Raw genomic sequence first — 22,916 nt, 5'->3', positions numbered from 1 at the left:
GAACTCAAAACAGTTTTTTTTTTTAAGTGACATCAGTGGAGGAGTGGAAATACAAAATGGAAGATTATCTGGGACATTGCCAGTCTGTGGCCTTTCTTTGTCCAGGAGTGAAAATGACCTGCACGTGTCACAGTTGTGTTTCCGAGATGGGTCCAGTGCTGGCTTGCAGGTACAGGTCCCAGGTGGTGTTTTAACCACCTGTGAACTGCAGGAGGCCTCAGCTTTGAATCCGACAAGGCTGTTTCTGTTTCCTGCACGCCTGCCATAGCTGTCTGATGGAGTCTTCCCTTGTGTGTCAGCTCTTTGTAATTAGAGATAGCTTGGCAGTACTGACCACACATTTTGGTGATGTTTTTGGCAGCAGGATTTGCTCAGGTATTAATTATAGCCCCAGAGAGTTACAGATAGTTCTTCTGCGTGCCAGCAGACAAATCTGCTCATGTCTAGGGATGTGAGAGAAAGACCCCACATGTGTATTTCGGGGCATTGCTTCTCTGAGTCACATTATACTTAACACTGATTTTGAAGACAATCATTAGTCAAATGCATGTTTTTAGAATAGCTGAAGCAGTGTGGCTTGAAAAATCACACATTGTATGACAGTGGATGTGAAATAAATAAAAAAAATTCTCAGATGCTTCAAGATAAGAGATGAAGCTGATTGTACCACATTCTAAATGTTAAAGCTGTGTGTCTAGCTCCAGTTACAGCTCCTTGCAGTGGTCTCTTATTTGGGACCCTCCACCAGTGTTACGGTGCCATCCTTAGGGTTTACATTCACTCTAGAGAAGGCAACAAACACAGAGTTAGTCCATGGCTCTGCGTCATCTTGAGTGTTTGAGTTGTGAGTGCTCTGCAGACAGGTCCACCAAGATCTTGTGGCTGCAAATTGGTATTGCTGACCTAGGACTAAGATGGCTTTTATGAGAAAGGAAGAAAATGGAAATGCGTTAATCCTTGGCTTGCTGTTGGGATGTGTGGAATAATGTATCAGTGAATCAGGTAGTCCAGAAAATGTCCTGAAGTCTGGCTCTATTTCTCTACTTCTAGAAGTATGTAAAATATTATACCTATAATTAATTATATATAATATATTGTATTTATATCCATAGCTAGAGGAAGGTAGACAAAAATCCAGAAAATTATTCTTGCTTTAAAAGTCAAGGCAGGGAGGCAAGGGGGGAAAGAAGATGGAAAAAGGAATTCAATGTGTTATGTACATGTCCCAACTCCACACAAGTAATGTAAACATTATGTTTTACAAACATGTACTATTGAAAAATATTAACATAAAAAAACAAGATACTGTTTTAATCTGGAATACCTTCTAGCACCTTTTAGTTGCATTGACCATGAATCAGCAGCAGAGGGCAGTAGAAGTTTTTTTTTTTTTTTCAAAACTGATCAGTCTAGCAGTGATAAGAGTTTAGTAAAAAAAAACCCCAAAAACTTGATATTATACTTTCCTAGTATTTCTTTGGGCTAGAGAGTGTTTCTCCACAGCACATCAAATGCACATTTGTGATTTCCTACCTTTGTCTTTTTATGCCTTTTATTCAGAATTAAACTATGCATTCGTAAGGTAACATGGGGAAGCTTGTCGTGTAACTGGCTTTGGATATATCCTGTTACCACTTACTGTTTATAGTTAACTTCATAAAATTACTCTGATCATATTTATCCTGTGATAAGCTTTAAGAATTATGTTGCTGATAAAGAAAAATATGTTTATTGGAATGTCATGATTAAGACTTTTGAGATAAGGCCTTTGTTTTTAGTAGTTTATCAAAAAATATGCACTATTTTTCAATGCCAAGGCATGTTTTCCTTATTTACTTGCAAGAAACTGATTAAAGAGCTAGAAATTGTGGAATCACTTGCTTCAAGGATGATGTGAAAAATAGCATTTTAATAGCATTGGGTGATATTTCTGGGGAAAAAATATCTAATATATCTTTGGGGTTTTTAATCTCTGAATCACGTTGCCAAGCTACATGTGCCCTGATAAGGCTGGTAAACAACTTAGACAAAGGATAAGTTTGCAGTTCAGGGTTCTCAGTCCCAGGGTTCTGTCAGGAAAAGCAATTCTCCAAATCTAAAAAAAGAACAGAGATTTCCTCATTGAAAACATGATGATAAGACAGAACTGTATTTACTCTGATTAGTAATACTTAACAAGGGGGGAAACATTTGTTTTTGTCTGTTCATTGTTTGACTTAAATGCATTTTCTGAAATTGAGTAACAAATTTGTCTAGGAGAGAACTTGTGTAAATAAATAGGATCACACTTGCCTGCAAGCCTGTACATTGTCTGAACCCCAGTGTCAGTGCAAAGAGTTAAGAATTTGAAATTCTTGCATTTAATTTTTGTCAACCACTGGATGTCAGGAGTCTCAGCAACATAGCCCTCCCTCAAGAAAGGAAAAGAGAATTGCTTTGAGATTCAGAAGACTGCTCTCTGGAAGGTAGCAAAACTTGAACTGGTAGTATCTTTTGTCCAGTTTCTCATTCTGCAGGATTTGGGGATGTTGTTTTGGGACATCTTGTTTCCCAGGGAGGATCCTGCGCACACTCCCCTGCTAAGAGAGTCTCCTTTAATCCTTGGTTTGTGCCATCCTAGTTCTGAGAATCTGACGTCTGTGAGAAACCCTGCGAGCACAGTCTGTGTGTGACGGAGACCAGAAGCCCCTGTGATGGACCAAATGCCAGCTCTTTCCCAATAAGACAGGGCCTGGTTGTTTCCCAAGCAGCTTGCCCTCTTCCCATGAGACCATTAACTCAAGAAAGTTACTGCGTGATTAGGGCCTGAAGACATGTGTCTGTCTTGCTTATTTTGACCAGTGGAAGCAGAGTGAGAAGAGATGGTGAAATGCTCATTGATCTGAACGGATATTTTTCTTAGGTGTTTTGGTTGCTCACTTATAATAGATGATGCTTTGTTATTTCTACTTTTGCTACTGACAAAAACATTTACTAGGTCAAAATGGATCTTGCCTTGAAGAGTGGGACTTTGAGAAGCATAAAGGGTTATTATTTAGTAGAACATCTATGATTTAGTGCAGATGTAAATGGAGCAAGAAAGTGCTTCCTAAATTCAGTGTAGGAGCTTGTTAAAATGCAGACACAGAGTCAGTAAATCAGGGGTGTTTCCCCACCCAGCTGGTTCAGAATTGGATTAACTGTACTATAATCTAAGTATACCTCTTGTTGGTGTTATTGACATTGCTGTTGTAATTATTATTAGTAAAACCAAGCTATCAACCTATTTTCCTTACTATAAAAACTTTTATTTAAAAAAGCCTGTTAATGAAATTTTTACTTTCACTTAAAATATCAGAAAAAGAAAACACCATTGGCCTTGAAACTACTTATATTTATCTTTCCTTGTTAGTTCTTTCTTGCATTTTATTTTTTCTTTTTAAAGTTTTTTATTGATACATTTTGGGGATGAGTACCAGGGATTGAACTCGGGACCTTGTGCTTTCAAGGCAGGCGGTGGAACCACTGAGCTAAATCCCTGCCCCTTTAATTGATACATATTTGATAATTTTATTTATATATATATATATATACACCCTTATAATTATAAGGGTAACCAGCATTTCCACTCCCTCAGACATTTATCATTTCTATATATTGAGAATCTTTGGACTACTCTTCTAGTTATTTTGAGATATATGCTAACATGGTGTAGACTCTGATTACCCTGTGGTGCAGTAGAACACTCAAACTAATCCTTCCCATGGAATTGTATTTTGGTCCTCATTATCTAGCCTCTCTTCATTCATTCTCCCTTCTTATGCTTTTCAGGCTTTTGTGACCACTGTCCTGCTCTCTACTCCTAAGAAGCCAACTTTTTAGATTTTGCTGCTTTCTTCTGATTTTCTTCCCCCCCCTCCCCTGGGTCTAAGAAGGAAAAGGTCCTTGGACAAGTGTCTTAGTTACTTTTGCTTGTTGCTGGGACAAAATACCAGATAGCCAAAGTCAAAGGTAGAAAGGTTTATTGTAGCTCACAGTTTGTGGAGGTTTCAGTTCATAGTTGGCTGGCTCCAAGGCAGAGGGGTATCACACAGAAGAAACAGTTCATGGTGGGCAGAAGGCAGCAAAGCAGTGAAATAGCAAGAAAAGAAGAAACTAGCAGCAAGCATTAACAGCAGCCCTCTTTCTGTCCTTTATATTCTATTCAGGCTACATGCCCTTAGGGCAGGTAGCACTCACACCCAGGGTGGGCCTTCCCATTATGCACACCCAGAACTATGCCAAAGTGCAATTTAGTAATCACACACCCTTAATCACCACACCACACACCCTAGATCTAGACAGCACTCAAAAGTCCCACCTATGACCCCATGAGGCTTTGGGGAGGCATCTAGACATAAGCCATAACAACAAGCAAACTAATATATGATTCAACTATGTGCACCGAGATGAAGACTGCTGCTTCTTCAGGGTGCTGCATGGGATCACAAATGCATGAAACCCGCAGAGGAAATAGAATCTGACCGGAAGTACACATGAGGTTTGAAGAAATCAGTGGCACATTCTAGGAGGGGGAAAAGCAGGAATAAGGCACAGAGGCTGAGGTGAACAGGCGAGGTGCACTTGGGAAGACTTGTGGATGTGTGCCAAGAAATAGCTAAGTCCTCCCCGCTAGTGAGGAGATGCTGGCTCTCCGAGGACTGTGAGGAGTCAGCATCCGCCATGCTCCCTGGAGTCACAATATGAGAGAAGTGTTTTTGAAGGATTGACCTCGCAGTGAGGCATTCCCTCAGAAAGTGGATTAAAGCAAACGAGCCGCTAGAATTAGGGAAGTTCACTTAGAGAGGGAAGGTGGCAGCAGTGACCATCATCTGGCTGTGGTGGGCTGTGAGCTTAGATGATGGTGATGCTGATGCGAACTTAAAGACGGAGAAATGTTCTGTTTTGCTTAGTGGAAGTTTTGCAGTTTCTTGTCTCCTTTCTCTAAACAACAAAAGGCTGCATTGCAAATTTTATCTTATTTAATAAGCATGAATATGATACTTACTGAATATTATGTAAGGTAGGGATTAGAAGGTAGATACTACTAAAATGCCTGTTTTACAGATGAGGAAGTTGTGTCATAAACAGTTTAATTACCTTCCCTGGACCAAGTAGTGGTGTGGGACAGAACTGGTATTTGAACACAGCCGCCGGCCTCCAGGCCTTGTTTTAACTGCTCTGCTGTGCTGGTTCATGTGTTGGCCACTTTCTCATCTCTGGGACACACCCTAGAGGAGGCGAGGTCTACTTCAGCTCACATTTTTACTCCATAGTTGGCCAGCTCCAAGGCAGGATGGCATGGCAGGGTCATAGCAGAGGGAAAGAGAGAGCAGAGAGAGAAGTCAGGAGCCAAGGAGGGAGATGGGCCCTGCCGGGCACGCCCCAGTGCCCACCCCTTCTGGCCAGGCCTCCTTGCCTAACACCACAACTAACTACAGCATCCCCATGCTTCAGTCACCTTTCAAAAGCTATGAACATATGAGGCGTTATGAGGATATCCAGATAAATTCCTGTTTCTTCAATATGAAATTTGCTCTTATCACCAAAGGCAGAAGATTTTAGGGTGACTGTGAACTACAGATTTAATTTGATTTAAATAGGAAAGGCTTAAAGTATAATAGTTGGAGAAAGATAAGTGCAATTTGAGGCATTAGGAGCTTAAAGTTTCCCTAATGATTTAGCTATTGTCTACATAAATGTACAAGTCTTGACACGTAAGATACTGTGTATTCTGAGGCCGCACAGAGAAACTGATTATCCGATTCCTCATAGTTTTAAGGGCTTGTCTTTGTGGCACTGAACTAAGTGATTTACTTGTGTTGCCTTATTTATCCCAGACAAAGTGGTTACTGTTATAATTCATATTCCAGAGATGAAAAAAATAAGACTCAGAGAGCTTCATTTACCTGCCTCAGCCCTCATAGGTAGAATGTTCAGGGAAAAAGATTTTAATCCAAGTCTCCCTGGCTCCAAACCCTAAGTATTTAAAAATTGTGTTAGTGGAATGAGAAAGATCATTTTAAGGGAATTGTAATATAGTGAAAGTTTTTGAAATCAAGGAAGGAGAAGTCTTCAAATGGGAAGATTGATCATCAGTGGGAGATTAATCCTCAGATTTAGCAAGAACAAGGTCCCTGGAAACCCTGGAGAGAGGTGATGGAAACTAGGAAAACTTAGAGCTCATGGGCCAAGAAGAAACAGAAGAGACTTCAGACCACACCAGAGAGAAGTCTGGCTGTGGGGCAGAAGAGGGGACAGCGTGGTGGTGCTGACACCGGAAGGCCTGCAGGAGGGAGGCCGGCCTCTGGGTCCTCCGCCAAAGCAGGCCTCCCTGTCCCTGCTGGCTCTTTGTTCGCTTGAATGAGAACTTCCTAAAAACATACCAGGAAAAAGTAATAGAAATCAGTCAGCTTCTCTTTGGCCCTTGTTTTGATTTACTGCTTTGAATGTGTTTATCTTTAAGGCAAATAACTCCAGGCTAGTGTGCCCTAACTCAACATCATTACATTTAGGAGAAAATCAGAGCTTTCTGTGAGCGAGCATCTTCTTCCTCGTTTCTTAAATCTGAATTTCTGTGATGCCCCTGCATTTTTACGGTTATTGTTGTTGATCACCATGTGACCTTGCAAGCAATCATGAGACAAATCTGTAGCCAGAACTTGTCAAATAATTTTATAATCCTTTTTACAGCTCAAAATATTAATATGCTGTTCACAAGTATGAGCTTTGGGGATGTCAATTTTTTTATTCAAAATTGCATTAAATGAGTATTGAGCAAAGTATTAAATTCCATTCCACATATGTACGGTGGCACATTGGTTCATAAACTCAATTCCTTCCACGATTCTGGTCACAAACCAAATTGGACGAGAACCGAATCAGATTTAATGGTTAGGTTCGATGCTGACCTTTATGAAGAAAGTTGTCTCGGTTCTTGTCCAATTCGGTTTGCAACCAGAATGGTGGAAAAAATTGTTTGTGAACATAAGGTAGCACTTATGTTTGTGTGTGTATATGTGTGTGTATTTTATCTTTGCTTTTTTTAGTATATATTTTGTTTTATCAAATTTGCCTTTTCTTTAAAAGTAAAACCCATGCGTGGTGTGGTAGCGCACACCTATATAGTCCCAGCACTTGAGAGGCTGAGGCAAGAGGGTTGATGCAAATTCAAGACCAGCCTGGGCTACATAGTGACTTCAAGGCCAGCCTGAACTAGATAACAAGACCCTGTCTCAAAAAATAAAAAAAAATAAAAATAAATTTAAAAATAAAACCCAGGTCCTTTTTCTTAGCAAGCTTTGAAAATTCAGCCCAAATGGACTGTTCTCACTACATGGAAGATATAAAAATAGTATCATGGTCACACTACTGGGAAATTCAAATTTTCCCAAGTGCTGAAGTAGCCAAGCAACAGAAAGAGTGAGTAATACTGTGAATGAGGCTACAGTGACATTATCATGTTTGCGACATGGCTTTTGTTCCTAGGAAAATTTGTGAAGCAAACCCAGCCTTTACCAGAAAAATACCACTTTGGAATCTTTTATTACAGCCTCAGAAACATAAACTATCCTTGACTTTTAAAGGGCTTCTTTTGATGTCTCTAACTAGGGAAAATCAGGGTATGAGAAAAACCGTTTTTATGCATTTTTAATGATAGCTCTAAAGAACTTTAAATAACAAACATGGACGAGTCCCAGTTTTGGAATTAGAAGGACAAATGGGCAACATCTCAGAGCTGCATTGGAAAAAAACCTCCTTGGCAAAGGTCTGATAATGCCTGCCTCGCGGGCCACTACAAAGATAGACAGCAGAGCTCGCTCAGGAAGGGGGAGAGGCTGCGCGGCGACCACACGCAGGCAGCTGCGGGGGGCCCGGCTCCCCGGGCGTCACACACACACTGCAGCGCAGGGGGCCCTGAGGTTCCTGCTGTCGGGGCTGTCCCCACCTCTCTCCTGACCTCGTGTGTGAGGCCTTTCTGTTGCTCTCCACTATCCGTGGCAGACATTACCAGTAACTTGGCTTGGTGTATGTTTTTCAAAGAGGTGTTTTTCTCTGATGAAAGTATTTATTAAGAGTTTGTGTTGCATTGTTAGAACTTTATAGATTATATGTACGTGTGTGTGTAAATGCATGCCTACTTAAAATACACACAGTAATATGTGGAGTGAGAGTCTAACGTGTGTGTGTGTGTGTGTGTGTGTGTGTGTGTGTATACTCTGGAAATCTAAAATAGGAATGTATCATGAAACAGTGCCACCGAGGATTAGGACAAGGCGAATGCTCCATTCTGTGCAAACTTCATGACCTTCCGTGCAGGTGGTCGCTGTCTTTCTGTCACCTTTGCACATGAGAAACACGGGGCACCCCAGTCTGTGTTCCTCGCCCCAGGGCCCTGTTGGGAAGCCTGTGGACCCCGACTCTGCAGCAAGGCCCACATTCCACAGTAGCTCTCTGCTCCTCCCTCCACGTCAGCAGAGCCTAAGGGCAGCTTCTTCTGACGTTCCCTCTGCTGCCCTAGGACTGTCTGTCGCTGCTAGGCTAGTGCAAGCAGTAGGCCTCCTTCAGCACTCTCTTTTTCTCTCTGAGAGCTGGCCTTCTTTGTGAAACTTTTCAATGAGGCCCTTACACTGTTAGCTTTTAGGTTTAAATCCAGGGAGCCGAGCCTTCTGAGCTGTAACTGCCTGCTCTTCTCAGGGAGAGTCTTAGATTTAGTTGCCTGTCTGCCTAGCCAGGCTTTAAATTCCTGAAAGAAGAAACTATTCCTTTGCATGCCAGGTAGTGTACTGAAAGGTGGAAGAGCAAACTCGCAGCAGTGCTGACAGTGAGACAGCCTTCCCTAGAGGTCCGCCCTTCTGGCCAAGCCCCCGAAGATCCTCTCCCGGGACATGCTCTGCCTCACAGGGTGGGGGACTTGCTTCCAGCACGTGTGAAACATTTACATGTCACAGGTCAACAGCCAAGGGTCTTCTGGCCGGATGTCATCCACAGAAGATGCTTCATGCAAGTAATTTTGTGGGGTTCAGCAGAGAAACTGTAAGAAATTCCGCATCAACCACAGGGCTCGCCTTGAGGCCCTGGCCACCCCGGTTGTTTTTTTCACCCTTCCAGAACACAGGAGTCAAAGTTGAATGATAGATGATGCCTGGTACAAATGTCTCAGCTTTATCTCAATATGATAAAACTTTGCTTTTGGGTCTGGATTGCCTTTTTTAAAAGAACGCTCAGAGAGTTGACCATCTGTGAGAATTAAACTCATTTTTTCTCTTTCCTTCCAGAATGGATCTCAGTTATGTCGCCTCCTCTCAGACTTCTCTGTTGTCAAACTCATTTAAGCCACCTGCTTTCTAGAACTCCCTTCCATCCATTTCTGGTGTTGTACTCTGGCTTCTTTCTTTATAATCCATTTTCTTCTCAGCAGCTCGAGTTTTCCTTTTAAAGCAGAGTACAGTCAAATCATTCTCCCACCCTAAACCCTGCAGTGACTTCCGGTTGCACATAATGAACCTGTGACTTCCATCCACCCAAGGGTCAGTGCCTGCCCATCCTCTGACCCGATTCACTCACCAGTCACAGGTCATGACCTTCCCCTTCTTCCTAGGTCCTGGGTCCTAGTTAGTGCCTCTGCATGGGAAGTCTTGTCCCACATTCTGTCCCTTCGTTGCTTTTTCATTGATGCATCCTTTATTGACTCTCAGCTCGGGTGTCACCAGCTCTGAGGAGCCTCCCCAAGTACCCCCACTCCAGAGGCCTGTCGCTGTTATGGTTACTCATATGCCCACATCTAAGTCTTCTTATTCCTGTGCTGTATTTTGTACTCCTCTCCCTCCCCATTTCCCATCTCTTAGAGCAGTGGTGGCAAACCTATGGCACCTGTACAGCAGCAGCCACGCAGAGCCCTCTCTGTTGGCACGCAAGCCAAGTCACCCCAGCAGCAGAACATTGGATAACAGTTGTTTTTTCTAAACTAAAACATCAGTATTCAGATTTAACTACAGTGTTCACTTTGTAATAAATAAGAGATAATAAATAATAAATAATGTTTTGCAGAAGAGACCTAGTATAGTAAAAGCAATTCTAGGCAACAGAGACATGACAGGGGGTATCACAATCCCCAACTTGAAACTATACTACAAAGCCACTGTGATAAAAACAGCATGACACTGGCAAAGAAACAGACCTGAGGATCAGTGGAACAGATTAGAAGATGCAGAAACAACTCCAGACATACTCAGCCACCTCATCTTTGACAAAGGAGCCAACCATCCTCACTGGAGGAAAGATAGCCTATTTAATAAATGGTGTTGGAAAAACTGGATTTCAACCTGCCAGAGATTAAAACTAAACCCATGTCTTATCATCATGCACTAAACTAAGATCAAAATGGATTAAAGATCTAAATATTAAAATAGAAACACTAAACTTTCTGGAAGATAAGTTAGGTAGAACTCTTGAAGATGCTGGCATAGGAAAAGACTTTATGAACAAAATCTCAGTAGCACGGGAACTAGTCCAAAGAATCAACAATGGGATCTCATCTTACTAAAAAGCTTCTGCACTTCAAGAGAAACCACCAACAGAGCTAAGAGACAACCTACAATGTGGGAAAAAAAATTTAGCAGCTGTACATCAGATAAAGGACTACTATCTAGAATATATAAAGAATTGAAAAAAATCAGACCCCCCAAATTCAAAGACCTAATTCAAAAATGAGCATCTGAAATGAACAGACATTCCTCAAAGAAGTAAAAGCAGCAAATAAATATATGAAAAAATGTTCAGCATCACTGGCCATTCAAGAGATGCAGATGAAAACAACACTGAGATTCCACCTCACCCCAGAAAGAATGGCTGCTATCAAGAAGTCAACCAGTAACAAATGCTGGCGGGGCTGTGGGGAAAGAGGAACCCTGCTCCACTGCTGGTGGGAGTGTAGACTGGTGCAACCACTGTGGAAATCAGTATGGAGATACCTCAAAGAACTAGGACTGGAAGTCCCATTTGACCCAACTATTCCCCTGCTGGCTATCTTCCCCAAAGAATTAAAAGAATCATAGCACAGTGTTATATGTGCACCCATGTTCATAGCAGGAGAATTTGTAATAGCTAAAACTTGGAAACAGCCCAAATGCCCATCAATTGGAGACTGGATAAAAAAGATGTGGGTTTTTTTTTTTAATAAAATGGAATACTACTCAGCCACAAAGAATGAGAGACTAGAGACATTTATAGCTAAGTGGATGCACATTGAGGCCATACTCTTAAGTGAAATAAATAGGACACACGTGTAAATACTGAATAGTTTCTCTGGTGTGAGAAACTGAAAGTGTAAATAAGGATGAAAGTGAATAATTGATAATGTGAAATAGGAAAAGGTCCGAAGGGGTAGGGGTAGTGGGAGGGGCAGGGGAAAGGAAAGAAGGAAAAGGAAAAATGATGAGAAAAGAAAAAATGAAGACAAAGGCTTTGTAAATAGGGAGAGCAGGGGAAGGGGGAAAAAATAAGAACGAAGATGCATCATGCACAGGTACACGTTCCCAATGAGAAATGTAAGTGTATTGTATACCTAAAATGTACCAATAAAAGAATTTAAAGAAAAAAAATAAAAACAAGATATGGAGGGGGAAAAAAGTGGGTTTTGGGTGGTTGCGGTTTGAGCACAGTCTGAATGGTTCCCTGTCACTGTCCTAAAATATCAACTCTATTAGATCAAGAGTTGTCTGTCTCTTTTATTACTGTTCTAGTACCAATAAAAAGCTATTTGGCACATACTAGATTCTCAATAAAAACTGGTTAAGTGAGAGAAACAATGAGGGTACAGAAAATTCTATGCCTGCTCCTAAAGAACGTTCTTTTTTTGTTTGTTTTTTTGGTACCACGGATCAAACTCAGGTCCTTGCGCTTTCGGGGCAGGCAGCGGAACCACTGAGCTAAATCCCTGGCCTGTAAAGATGTTCTTTATTAATCTGAAACTGACTAGTCACTGTTTTCTCATGAAAATAAACACTTCCTATATTTTCACTTCTTTAAAAAACAACAAGGCAAAAGCTGCCTGGGCTCAGGTGGCTCCCTGCAGGCGAGATGCGCATCAGTGTTAAGGTACCTGAAGTCTGAGGACAGAGTCTGTAGCGTTGGCCCTTAGAGCGACTCTCGTAATCTCTCCCTGAGAAGCAAGGTGAGAGATGTGAGAATGACCATTGGAGTCTGAAGGGCAGGTTGTCCTACAATCTTCCTTTATTCCATAGGAATCAAGCTTTGTGTTGTGTACACATTCATGATAGGTATTAACTAATTGTAATTGCTAATTCTCCTCAATAGTTAACTCGTAAATGCACATCCTGCCAAAATAATTGATAGAGGCCATTAAATGAGGATGTAAGGGACAAGGTCATGACACTTGTAGCGTGTTGGAATGAGGCTGGGATGGAATATCCCAATGTACTGTAATACGGCTGTACATCATGCACAATCCTGCCATGGTTAGGTCATATTTTTAAAAGTGAGTTTGAGTTTCTTGTATCTTATACCACACGCCAGAAGCATTTTAACCTGTGAGTAGCCACAAGTTTAATGTCTGTGGTTTTGAAAACAACCAGGTTAATGAGATATATCAATTAACGAATCTCCATTTCCCCCTAACATGTTTTTTTAATTTATGCCTTTGCATTTAAGGAATATGATTTTTGTGCCATGGAAATCTTTATATAAAAACCAAAAGTGTCAGTGAATTCCCTTTGCCACCTTGACTGCCTGGGGAAGTGTTCTGTAATCGTTTATTGAGGAAGGGCAGTGTAAGCACAGCCAGTGACTCAGGCAGGTGTGCGGGCCCTGCTAATGTGGCTTCTGCACTCTGAGCCTCAGGGGTCTGGGTTCACCCCAGGAGCCCCGAGTTGCGGATTGACGCTGTCTACACCTGGGCTGCTGTGAGCACTGCCCTTGTGACTCATGAGGCCCCGGTAAAAACGCCCTCAACACTTGACAGCTCCCACTGTGAGCGGGAGGAATTGCTCCTTTGAAAGCCTCTGTCAGGGTTAATTATTGAACTCATGTGTGAATATGGGCAAAGTCAGACGAAGGCCAGCAAGTCCATTTACCACCTTGGGTGTGAGTCTTCAGCGGAGCAGAAAACCAGTTTATTCTCTAGCAAAAAGAAGAGGGCTTTTGTGAAATTTTTTGGAACACAATTTCAATTTGTCTCATTTTGCTGTTCTTAGCTTATTTTGTGCCACATGTAATACAACAGGCTTTATCCCAGGAACTACAGACAAAAAGACGTAGGACACAGTTGAGAGCCTCAAGCAGTCTGCAGTCTGCAGAAGACGACCAGAAATGAAGAGGTGGACACAGGAGTGGACGGCACATGTGACCGTCTGTAGAGCATGCAGTGGGAAGAGTTGCTGAAAGGGGGCTGTTCCAGCCCAGCCGGGGCAGGGCCAGGGGGGTCTTTAGCAAGAAAGGAATGGCTCAGCAATCCTGAAAGATGCACGTCCTGCAGAGCAGAGTCTCCATCTGTAATTGCAGCACAGATGTCAGTAAAGGCAGGGGATGCGTGGCGTCCAGTGCCCACCGCCGCAGGGGTTGCTCTGACCCGGACTGGGCTGTTTAGTGAGGGGGTTCAGGGATGGGTCAGCAGAGGAAGGGTCAGGGTTGGTAATGAGACAAGGGTCGTTTACAGACCTGAGAAGAGCTGATGTGGGAGAAAGAAATAGGAAACAAGGGTTTCTTACAGGTGTCCCTAGGCTAGGGCAGGAATTTGGATTCCACAGACACCGTTTTCTTAGTCATGTGTTAACTGCTCTAGTATAAAAGGCCAAAATATCCAGTTCCTCACTGTTGTTTATGGAAAAACTAGAAGTTTTTGTTCCGTAAGGTGTCAATAGGGTTTTAGATTTGGGGCTTAAGGGTCTTTTATTGTAGCACTAAGCCAGTACCTCTCAGAAGTGGAACCATTCATTCTATGGTGAGATGCAAAGCTAGTTCATATTTTAAAGAGTAAGACCTCAAAACAGTCCCAAGTAACCCTTTGTTATTGGTTCAATCGAAAAAAATAGGCAAAAGCTAATCAAGTGTAAATACAATCATATATTAAAGACCCACAATGACACAAATAAATATAACTTTATTGCCATATTTAAATTTATGTAAAAATATTAATTCCATACTACTTTTTATATGCCTTTTATTATGTAATCCCTAGGAGTAAATTTGGGGAAAAAACACAGTGAAATTGTGAAAACTCCAACTGTGTCACTGTAGTGAATACATCCGGTGTATATTTTCCATGCTATTACCCTTTGTGAATTTACTATGGAATTCATAGTCTTGAAGGAAAGATAGAATTCAGATCCTAGAACATGATGAAAACACCACAGGAAAACGTGTGTGGTGTTATTTAAAATTCAGCTTGTGTACCTCTTTTCCAAGTTATTAATAGGCTTGAGAAAAACAATATAAGCAGTTTCTCCTAAATAGAAGCAAGTTCAAGAGAATAGACTTCCGTCAGAAGCAGCTGCTGTTAGGGAGAGGGAAGCTGGACTCGAACAGTTTGAGAAACTGGGAAAGAGGAAGCAATTGACCCTCCCCGTGGTCCCTGACGCTCGGTTTACTCTCTTTAAGTTTACAAGTGGCTGCCAAGTTGTGTCCACGCAGCCGCCTGGTCCTCCCTGGCCCCCCTTCAGCAGAGGCCTGCGTCAGCACTGGCCGGAGAGGAAGCATGCTGAAGAGAGGATTGTTTACCACTGCAGTTCTGCAGGAGCTGCACGCTCGGAGAATTGGGTGGGTTAAGGAGGTGCTGCCAGTCTGCTCTGAGCACATTCGAGATTCCCCAAAGAATGGCTTGGCATGCAGTGAGCAGCATGTTTTATCACTGTTGCGGGTAATTAGGGAAAGTCAGAGTTAAAATTAAAAAACCACTTCTACGTTTGCAGGCACGTCTGAGTTCCATGCCAATAAGATTAAACAAATAAGCAGTGACTAACCAACCCCACGCAGTCCTGACGGCATCCTCAAGATTGTAATCTGAGGAGGGCCCTGGGGATTTCCACAGATTGGGAATGCGGGCCGAGAGCACATTTCAGCCAGCACGCAATGCTGCTGCAGTTTCCACTTTCTCCACTCACAGACCACAGTGTACTTGAGGGTAAGGACTGACCGCATTTGTTCAATCTCATCCTGCGGACAGACTGGCACAAACAAGAAGAGAAGCCATTGACCGGCTTCCTGCAAGCAGTTTTTGGCCTGGGCTGAATCTCCTGCCGCTGGGAGATGGGCTTGGGGAAGGGGTTGTGGAAATGAGGTCAGAGCTCTCAGCTGTGTGTACTTCACCCGGCCTGGGTGCAGAAGGAAGGGAGGGAGGGAGCATCTATCAGCCAGAGGTGGGTCTCGGCTGCCACTTCATTCCAAGGTGCTACACACAGGAGCGAAGGTGAAGTGAAAGAATCAGACAGACAAGCTTTATATCACATAGGTTCTCTTATATGAGAAACCCAAAATATAAATAAAGAGCAAAGTAAAAAGTAGATAATAGGAAACAGGGAGATCGATTCTTTTGCAAAAGGGAAGAGGAGCAAGAGGTATAGAGAGGGTGGAGAGAAGGCACATAGAATTAAAATGTGTTATGTACATGTACCGGCTCCCCATGAGGAATGTAATCGGTATGTATTGCAAACATGTACTGATAAGAATAAAAATGTTAAGATTCCCACCCAACACCATCTTTAAGTTTTGAGATACATAGGAAGAAAGGTCCTTATACTTGCAAGCAAACCCACTTGTCACGCACATTTGAACAGCAATCCATACGCACATTTTGAAAACAGGAGAAGTATCAGCAAATAAAATGAGATATAAATGCAAAAGATTTGAAAAGAACAAGCGGTATCCATTCACAACAAGACAGTATGATATTACAGGAGTAAAACTCTTTAAGAGATTCGTTAGTTTAGGTTCAGTTCTATTTTAAACGTTAAAATATGTGCCGTAAAGTTCTTTTGGGTATGGGAAGTGCTAATTCCCTTCATCAAAAGAATGGCTTTCCCCCATTTCATTCTGAGTTTCCCAGAGTTTCAGTCTTCTTCATGGTGCTGTTTTTCTGTTTTTTGTGATTTTATCCTTTCATTCTGCCAAATGGTAAATGGCGTATACTGTATTTAATTTTAAATTTCAACTCAGTTAAAGACAGCTCATTTAAAAAGCCATTTAAGCACTTTGAGCCAATTAAAAAAAAGATCAGTGGCACCCTCGCTTCAGAAAGGACAGGGCATAAAAATATCCAGGTTGGCACCCTGGGATGGATTCACGTTGCCTTTGAATGCCGAGAAGCTTGGCTGGGAGATTCAGCTCTCCTGTGGGAGGTGGTGCGCGCTGACGGAGAAGCAGGGCCTGGACTCTCTCCGTTTCAGGTCTCCGTCGGAGAACCATGGGACTGGAGGCCCGTCCCTGAACCACCCCTCAGCTCAGGTTCTCTCATCCTCCCGGAACTATAACTTCTGCCTTTTGCTAGTAGCAGCCACCACCCCAGTGTGCTGTACTTTTAGGAAGCATCATTCATGTGTCAAGGTACTGAGTGACCTCAAACTTCTCCTTCCATAGTAGCCTCTCAGTCTGTAGGTGAGCCGACCCTGAAAAGTGGACGGATGTTAGCAGTGCCCTGTTCTGTTCTGGGCACCCCTGCTCAACAGCTGTGTTCTTTATTGGTAGGTGAACTTGGTATCGTGACATCCTGTGCTTCCACCCCTTGTCCCACTAGGCCATGAGGTAAACACCAGTGTAGAGTTTCGCTCTGTGCCACATCTTTAGTTGATAATTGATGGAATATTTTATATTTCTTCGATCCTACCTCAGTACATTGCCAGAAACTGCTGGATTTCACCTGTGTGATTTTTCAAAAGAAATTAAATGATGAGTCCCTAAAAGGGTTCATATTTGCTTATTATTTCTGGCTTAATAAAGGGGGGAAAAAACAGATAAGACCAGAGCACCTGTAATCAGTGTTGCCGGAAATTATGACCCTGTTAGTTTGACATTTCTTTTTTTTTTTGGTGGTGGTGGTCAAAGAAGAGTCTAATTATTAGGCTGTTAGAAATCTTATTTAAGTGCTCATTAAATGTGCTACCCGTTTAATAGGCTTGCCTGATCATTATGAGCCTTAGGAAAATTATTTTTCAAGTCTTGTATTTTTCCACTGAATACCTCAGGAGCGGTGGAGTTTGAGCAGCTGATCCTAGTGAGGAGGAAAGACTGGTGCCCTGTGTGCAGGAGATGCTCAGAAATTATAATAGTTCTCAGATGTCCCTAAGGTAGATGTACAGATTTGGGGTTTTTGTTTTGTTTTTGTTTTGAGACAGGACTTCACTATGTAGTTCAGGCTGTCCTTGAATTCACTACATAGCCCAGGCTGGTCTCCCACTTGCAGCAATCCTCCTGCCTCAGCCTCCTGAGTGCTGCGATTAAAGATATATACCACCACACCTGGAAAATTCTGGAAAATAAATTTGGAAAAAATGATTTGAGATTAGAAAGAAGAAGCATCAAGGATAAAATAGAGATTTTTTTCTTTAAGTTTTGAAAATAAACCAACTTTTACACTAAAAACTAAGTCAGTGGGGACACATCTCAATTTTCTGTATAGTGGAAAATTACAGATATCTTCACGGTTGTAAAGAGAAGACTTTTTACCTTAATGTATTCACCTTCAAGCTGAAAGTTATTTATACATTTTAAGGTCACGTTTGGTATTTTCCCTTCCTATAATTGGCTTAAAAGGATTTCTCCTTTCTGAATGTGGCTTTCCACAAAACTTTCAATGCATCTTTTTGGATCTCTCTCCTTCACTTTGGACAAGATGGGGAAAAGAACTATTATAGACTGTTCTGCCGAAAGCAGGGGCTTTACCTTTTTAATCGGCACTTTACAGATGTGGCAACACATAATCTTGCCCGAAGCCTGCTGCCTACAAGTAGGTGGAGCTTGCAGGGTGTAACCCACACTCTGTCGCTTCACAGCCCATTTTCCCCACTACACATCTGCGTACATATTTTTTCATCATAGACCTAAATGCTCATCTCCATTATTTCCTATTTTAAAATGTCAAGAATGCTGTTGTTACAGAGGGTGAAACTCCAGTTGGGGCTTGGGTACCTTCCTACTTTCCTGCTTAAACATGATAAAGTGCTCAGCGTGTTTGCGTTTCACATCCAAACAATGGAATGAATGCCTTTGCTTTTTCTGAAGGAACTCGGTTCTATGGATTAAAGCTGTGGAAGATGAGAAATATACAAATATATCTAACATGATTATCTTTAGACTTCAGGGTGTTGCTTTCAACACAGCTAGGTCATTAGTTGCCCCATACCTCTTATTTCGTAGCACGGTCTGTTCAAGGGCTGCTGATCCATCGTCACCGTGCTGTTTGGTGTGAGACACTGAGAAGATGTGTTTGTGCCGTGCACCAGCTGCCTGTGTCAGTTAATGGCCCTGACCCTCCGGCTGCTCCTCAAGAATGTCCTGGTAATGGCTGCGTTATTCCTTAGGTGCTGCCTGTTTTTCCCAAACCCACCTACTAATTTCAACTCTTTGTTAAACATGGGGTTTAACAAAACCCACGTTGTCATTGGGTTTTGTTCCCCAAGCCCAAGGCGCAAAACAAATAACTCTCTGGATTTAAGGTGACCTTGAGTCCCTGACTTGTCCCTATCTGCCTAGGTCTGTTGTGGTTTTGGCATGGAAAATTCTGCATCCCGGTCATCTTCCCTCCACAGCAAGCCAGGACTGCTGAAATCCCTAGATGGTGTTATTGCCTGGCAACCTGAGCAACTTAGTCCTGCCCTGATTAGCCGCACAGGGCCTCCCCAAAGGGCACTGAGGTCCTGTGTGTCGCGTTTGCCCAAGGTTGTGGTAGTTGTGATTTCCAGTATCTCCTGAATTGAATTGGAAGGCTCACCCCAGACCTCCAGGTCCTGGAGCGCTTTACATCTGGCCTTCCCACACACGTCTGCTGATTAGCTGTGCCTGCTTGTTGTCAGTGTGCAGCCCTTCATTTAAGGACTGCCTCCAGCTCTACTTGGTGAAGAAAGTCTTTGGAGCTCTGTAGCTTGTCCCCAAGGCGGACGCTGAGATGTGCTTGTTGCTCCGGAGTTCTCTGCTATCACACAGTGTGAAATCAGCTTTCTGTGGCAGTTTCTAATCTCTTGGCAGTCTTTTTAAAAGTCTGCCTGTTCTGAGTGACTAACTTGGATTCCTCTCGCCGTCTGCTGGGCGTTCCGGGTGAGCTAGATAGCAATCTGTAGGGTGCTGGCTGATGATCTCGCCTTCTCCGAACTCCATGTATCTTCTCCGTGGTACTGCAGGAATGCTCGACATCAGTTTAAGTCCTTCAGATTAAAGTCTGCCTCCTCAGAAGCTCCTTGGAATGCACTTCTGGGGACATAATAAAGCCATGAGAGTATAATAGTTGTGTGGAGCAGGAGCAGGTGGTGACTGCACAAGCCTAGGTGAAATGCAGCGAGCTGTGGGGAAGTGGGAGCTTCATTCATCTGAACAGCGCAAGTTCTGAGCCCCAGGGTCATGTGGAGACAGAAGGACGGGCAAGGGCTTGGCAGCTGAACACCAGGTTAGAGAAAGAAATGGAAACGAGTCTGCCTCGTCATTTGCTTGGCCTTTCTTTTCTTAGCCTGTTGCTCAAGGAGGAGTGAGCAGGTCCTGAGGCCATGCTGAGTACAGCACAGGGGAAGAAGGGGAACAGGGGTGCCCTTACTCCCTCCCCTCCTCCTCGGAAGCTAGAAGTGAGTCAGGCAAGATCTACGTTACTCCAGCCTGGCCCGCTTGGCCACACTCAGGAGAGTGCAGTACAGCAACGTATGTCGCTGCCCTTAGAAGATGCCAACAGCTCAGTCTCTGATGTTTTCCATAGTTTTTTCTCCTAGTGACAACGCACAGATTCATTGGATAGCTTCCAGCACTCATACCGTGTGTTATTCTGGAGGCCCCATCTTGGCAGGCTTTGGCAGGAACTGCCTCCAAGGCCCTCCGACCCATTCTTACCAGTAGCTCCTAACAGTCGCTCTTCCTGTGAAGCTGGTTCCAGTTTCATAGATCATTCTCCTGGTTGGTATCTGCCTTCAGCTTCTCCGACTCTTCTGGCCAGCTTCCAACTGCAAGAGCTGGGCGGCTCTGTCCGGGGCTCACACACTTTCTGTCTCCAGTGCAGTATTTAACAAAGCGGTACAGGGCTGAGAGTCATCCGGACAGTTTAATAGAAATGCAGATTGAAGTCTCCACCCCGAACTTAGTAAATGGGAATCTTTGGAGGAAATTTTTCTCTGTACTAAAATTATAGAAGTAGCACCCCAAGTCTCTCCCTATGTGATCTCATCCTGAGCCGTATCCTTAAGCTTTAACTGTTTTGTGTGCACCGTGCCTCACAGGTTTGTTGCTCCACTACCACTACGAGTCACTGTGAAACTCTACTCTTGCATACTTGGCTGTCTCTCGACAGCTCCTCCTGGATGTGTCCCAGGTACCTCAGACTTGACTTGTGTAAAGAGAACCCTCCACAGCTGGGACTGTCATTCAGTTTCTCAGGCGTTGCTCATTCCTTCCTCTGCATATGCAGCCTACCATCGACACTTCATCTGGTCTATCTGAAAGTTCTGAGGCATCTACCTCTTTCATGGTGCCGTGACTTCATCTGCTTTTTTTCCCCAGAGTCATCTCCTGTACTGTGGTCCAGCCTGCCATATGTCTCGAGTGACTTCCGAAAGAGCCTTTTAATTGGCCAGATGTTTCATGTCTCCCTACCAATTTGTCTCTGCTTAGGAAGGAGCTGGTATTATCTTTTCAAAACACCATGCATATCCTGCATGGAAACTGTATTCTAGCGTCCCTCTTTGCTTCAAATTCAGTTCAGCATCTTAATGGTCTGAAGAGAGGAGCAAAGCGCGGCCAGCTCCAGGCTGCCCTGCCCTGCCCTGCCCACCACACTCTACCCCTGCTCCCAGCGCCACTTGCACTGTCCGCGCTTGGTTCCCTGAAGGTCCCTGTGCCTTGGAACCTGGCGGCTGCAGTGGCCTCTGTCTGTAGTGTTCTTCGCTGGGCCTGGCTCTTCCTGTCACGGGTCCTCTGCCCACTCCTGGGAGGAGGTCCGGTGACTTCCTTGTCCTCTGTCCTCCCCAGCACACAGGGTCCTTTCAGCTCCTCTTCTCATCTCTGTAGGACTCAGCATGTTGTGGTTATTTACTCATTTCTCTTCTTCTCGAGGTCATACACTTGGGACCAAGCGTGCTGCTCCCACCATGCGGGGCCTGCCTAACAGTAGGCACTGAATGCACATTTATTATGAGAAGCAAGGATTAGGCTTTGTTGGCTTGTCCCTAGTGGAAGGCCAAGAACTGTTCTCACCAGAATTTAGGTGAGACTTAAAGATTAATGTGATATTGAAAGTGTAAAACAAGCGCTATAGCCAGCCAAACACAGAGTTGTGATATTCAACTCCATTTTCTCCCATCCTTCCTTCACCAGCTTTGGGTTAGATTATATGTAAATGTTTAACATTAACTGACCAGAATTTACCTCCATTAGTTATATAATTCATTGTAGAATTTTTGTACCACAAATTAAAAAAAAAACAACTTCCATATTCCAGCTAATTTTTTTTTTGGTGTGGAAAAATGACAACATAGGCTTGTCCTGAACTACAGAGATAAAATAGACATTTCTTCACATACTCTGACTTGAGGAAGGATATAAAAACAAATAAATCAGACAGTGTTTCTTAATTCTTGATTAGTGCCCCGACATTTGGCCGTTTTGAGTACTGTTAAGTCATCTACGTGCGAGTCACTACATTATCAAATGTCAGTGTGTGGCCTGTTGCATGGGGTTTGTATTCAATGTGGAACTGTTCGATGTAAAAAGTCATTGTTTCCCTCTAAAAGGAGCAGTGAACTTCAAGAGAAAGCTGATCCTTATATCACTCTATGATAACATTATGTTATTGCTAAACAAAAATATCTGTGTAGATTTCTACCTCATTACTACAGTGAGCATTTGTAGGAACCACAAGTTTTTCTTCCATATGATGCATCATTAGGACATAAAATAATGGGTATGTGTAACATTGTCTTGAAAAAATGAGTAACTGAATCCAATGTAAAATGACCGTGTCCTGTGGCAGATAAAAGTGTTCAAAGACCAAACGAGACGTTCTTGGCAAAAGTCAGAATGGTATGGCCAAACCTGCTGGGCCCAGGAGGAAGAAAGCCCCAGCTGGTCTTCCTTCATTGCAGAGAGTGTTACGTGATGTTGGCTGTCATGTTTCACTTGGTGTTTTTATCACTGTGGTACAGATTTGCTTGCTCAACTTTTATATTAGTTGCATTTGTTTCCTCCTTTCTTATCTAGCTATTTTCACCCCTTCCATGCTTGCCTTATTTTGGTTAAGTGGTACAAACATTGAGTAACATTTATTGATGTTGGCACACAATCCACAACCCCTCAGGGAATGCCCTTTCTCCTCTTACCTTATCTGACATTCCTTTTACTGTAGTTGTATTATTTTTCCAAAACTGATTCTAGTGAGAAATAGAAGCCATGGTGTTTAATCCTCCAACTCCTATTTTTCATACTAGAAGCTATAGCTACATCTGAGATATCATTAGCAAGTTAAATGCTGAATATCATCTTGGATTGCAGCCTCTTGTGAGTCATTTGCCTTTTAAACAAGGTGTGTCCAATGTTGGAAAGAAACCATAGCAAGGGCTACACCGGAGTGCCAGGTATTTCAGATAGAGCTGCCACACCCAAACCCAAAGCATTTGTTCAATGACTGAGATTAAGAGTTAATTAACATTTAATATGCCTCTACTTATTTGTTCATTAAGTTTCCATGAAAACTTTTCCTT

The 22,916-nt window shown here is 42.9% G+C and overlaps 1 protein-coding gene and 1 long non-coding RNA gene across 9 annotated transcripts in view; one reads left to right on the top strand and one right to left on the bottom strand.

Moving 5' to 3' along the window:
• Positions 1 to 22,916, top strand: part of Adgrv1 (adhesion G protein-coupled receptor V1) — a 483,421-nt gene that overhangs the window by 251,330 nt on the left and 209,175 nt on the right. The window lies entirely within an intron of this gene.
• Positions 13,143 to 21,341, bottom strand: LOC110348504 (uncharacterized). 2 transcript variants are annotated; one of them, XR_002393794.2, is made up of 3 exons: positions 20,059 to 21,280; positions 18,371 to 19,434; positions 13,143 to 17,497 (listed from the first exon to the last, which is right to left on the bottom strand). It is a non-coding gene; the product is annotated as an uncharacterized LOC110348504 (long non-coding RNA). The 2 variants fall into 2 exon arrangements; XR_015438968.1 differs by having other exon boundaries at positions 13,143 to 19,434; positions 20,059 to 21,341.

This window comes from Heterocephalus glaber, unplaced genomic scaffold (genome assembly GCF_053883595.1).
Source record: "Heterocephalus glaber isolate CG9 unplaced genomic scaffold, H.glaber_assembly_v1.0 deba00001465, whole genome shotgun sequence".
In the NCBI taxonomy this organism is placed as follows: Eukaryota; Metazoa; Chordata; class Mammalia; order Rodentia; family Bathyergidae; genus Heterocephalus; species Heterocephalus glaber.
Note: the sequence above shows the minus strand (reverse complement) of the source record. Positions and strands in the feature narration are given on the sequence as shown.